The 2,726-nt window shown below is 41.0% G+C and overlaps 1 protein-coding gene across 1 annotated transcript in view; it reads left to right on the forward strand.

Moving 5' to 3' along the window:
* The window catches only part of CRYZL1 (crystallin zeta like 1), a 47,840-nt gene that overhangs the window by 29,815 nt on the left and 15,299 nt on the right, over nucleotides 1-2,726 (forward strand). The window lies entirely within an intron of this gene.

Here is a 2,726-nt window from a genome sequence, read left to right on the forward strand (position 1 = left end):
AAAAAAAAAAAAAAAAAAAGAATGAAAACTTTAAAATTGATGAGTTTTAAACAGAGACGTGTTTGGATATTATTTATGTATTTATGTTTTTTAAATATTCTGATTTTTTTTCTGTTTTAGAGACAGGGTCTTGCTCTGTCACCCAGGCTAAGTGCAGTGACACAATCATAGCTCACTGTAACCTCCAACTCCTGGACTCAAGGGATCCTCCTGCCTGAGCCTTCCAAAGTATTAGGATTACAGGCATGAGCCATCATGCCTGGCTGACACTTCTGTTTTTCAGAGACATTTTTAGGCCATGTGTAGTGGCTCACGCTTGTAATCCTAGCACTTTGGAAGGACCTCTTCAGCCTAGGAGTTTGAAACTACCATAGGCAACATACAGAGACTTTATCTCTACAAAAAAAAATAAAAAAATAAAAAATTTACCTGGGCATGGTTGCATGTGCCTGTAGTCCCAGCTACCCCCAAAGGAAGGGGTAAGAGGATCACATGAACGTAGGACTTGGAGGTTCAGTGAGCTATGATCATGCCACTGCACTTCAGTCTGGATACCAGAGCAAGACGCTGTCTCTAAAATAAAAAATAAAAAAGTAAAGACACCATTAGATTAAAAAAAGAACACATGAAGTTGAAAATATTTACAGTAGATAAACAGGCAACTAACTCATGTAGAATATATAAAGAATTCCTATAAGTCAATAAATAAGTAAAAGACAAGATAACAGGAAAGTTGTTACAGACTTGAATAATCACTTCACGAAAAAATTCTAAGTAAACTTGGAAAGGTGCTCAACCTCTTTAGTGGACAAGGAAAAGCAAATTAAAATAACAGTGAGAAACCATTATACACCTTCATGATTGGTGAAAATGTATAAATCTGATGATACAAGGGTTTATAAGGATGTTCACAGCAACAGGACATTGCCATGGGAGAGTAAGTTGATATAACCGCTTTGGAAGTATATAGTTAAATCAATGGGACCTGGGATTTTTACCCCAGATTAAATAGCGTAGGGAAGACCATACACACTGTAACAGTATCTTTTATACAAAAATGTTCTTAGCAACGTTGCCAAAAACTATACATGACAGAAGTGTTGAGCTGAACAATGGGTTAACAAATGAAGGTACTTTCCGTATAGTAGAATACCATAAAACAACAAAAGTGAAAGCAATACAGCAGCCTCGTGCACAAAAACAATGTCTTAAAAACATAATGTAGAGCATATAAAGCAGGATAGAGAAGAAAGTATATAGTACAATTCCATTGAGATAAATTTCCAATCTAAGTGGAACTGAATTTTATCATTTAGAAATGCATACTCCAGTGATAAACTATAAAGGCAAATAAGAAATTGCATTAGAGGCCAGGCACAGTGACTCATGTAATTTTAGCATGTTGGGTGGATGCTAAATTTTAGCATGCCAAGATGGGTGGATTGCCTGAGCTCAGGAGTTCAAGACCAGCTTAAGCAAGAGCAAGATCCTGTCTCTACTAAAAATAGAATAAAACTAAGCAGGCATTGTGGCAAGCACCTCCAGTCCCAGTTACTTGAAAGGCTGAGGCAAAAGGATTGCTGAAAGCTCGGTGCCTGTAGCTCAGTGAGTAGGGCACTAGCCACATACACCAAAGCTGGTGGTTCAAGCCCAGCCCAGGCCTGCTAAAGAATAATGACAACTGTAACAAAAAAGTAGCTGGACGTTGTGGCAGGTGCCTGTAGTCTCAGTTACTTGAGAGGCTGAGGTGAGAGAATCACTTAAGCCCAAGTGTTTGAGGTTGCTATGAGTTGTGATGCTACAGCACTCTACTGAGAGTGACAGTGAGACTCTGTCTCAAGAGAAAAAAAAAAGAGGATTGATGAAGCCCAAGAGATTGATGTGGCTATGAGCCATGAAGCATGGCACTCTACCCAGGGTGACAACGTGAGACTCTGTTTCAAAAAAAAAAAGAAATTGTGGGTGGAGCCTATGGCTCAGTGAGTAGGGCCTCAGCCCCATATACTGAGGGTGGCAGGTTCAAACCTGGCCCCGGCCAAACTGCAACAAAAAAATAGCCAGGTGTTGTGGCAGGTGCCTGTAGTCCCAGCTACTCGAGAGGCTGAGGCAAGAGAATCACCTAAGCCCAAGAACTGGAGGTTGCTATGAGCTGTGACACCATGGCACTCTACCAAAAGCAACAAAGTGAGACTGTCGATAAAAAAATCAAACTTTGGTGGGGAGAGAAAAGGCTGCTGGGCTGATGGCTGTGTTCTTCCTGTATACCAGAATAGTTATGACTTGTATATTTGCTGTACATTATGTTTCATGTACTATTCTGCATGTATTTTATTTTACAATTAAAAGTTTTAAAAATGGGGCAGTGCCTGTGGCTCAAAAGGGTAGGGTGCCAGCCCCACATGCCTGAGGTGGTGGGTTCAAACCCAGCCCCGGCCAAAAAAAAAAAGTTTTAAAAATGGGCTTGGTGCCTGTAGCTCAGCGCCTAGGGCACTGACCACATACACCCAGGGCTGGCGGGTTTGAACCCAGCCCAGGCCTGCTCAACAACAATGACAACTGCAACAAAAAAATATAGCTAGGTGTTGTAGTGGATGCCTGTAGTCCTGAGGACTGGAGGCTGAGGCATAGAATTGCTTAAGCCTAAGAGTTTGAGGTTACTGTGAGCTATGACTTTACAGCACTCTACTGAGGGCAGCATAGTGAGACTCTGTCTCCCAAAAAAAAAA

Source organism: Otolemur garnettii, unplaced genomic scaffold (assembly GCF_000181295.1).
Source record: "Otolemur garnettii isolate 467f Iridium unplaced genomic scaffold, OtoGar3 scaffold00111, whole genome shotgun sequence".
In the NCBI taxonomy this organism is placed as follows: domain Eukaryota; kingdom Metazoa; phylum Chordata; class Mammalia; order Primates; family Galagidae; genus Otolemur; species Otolemur garnettii.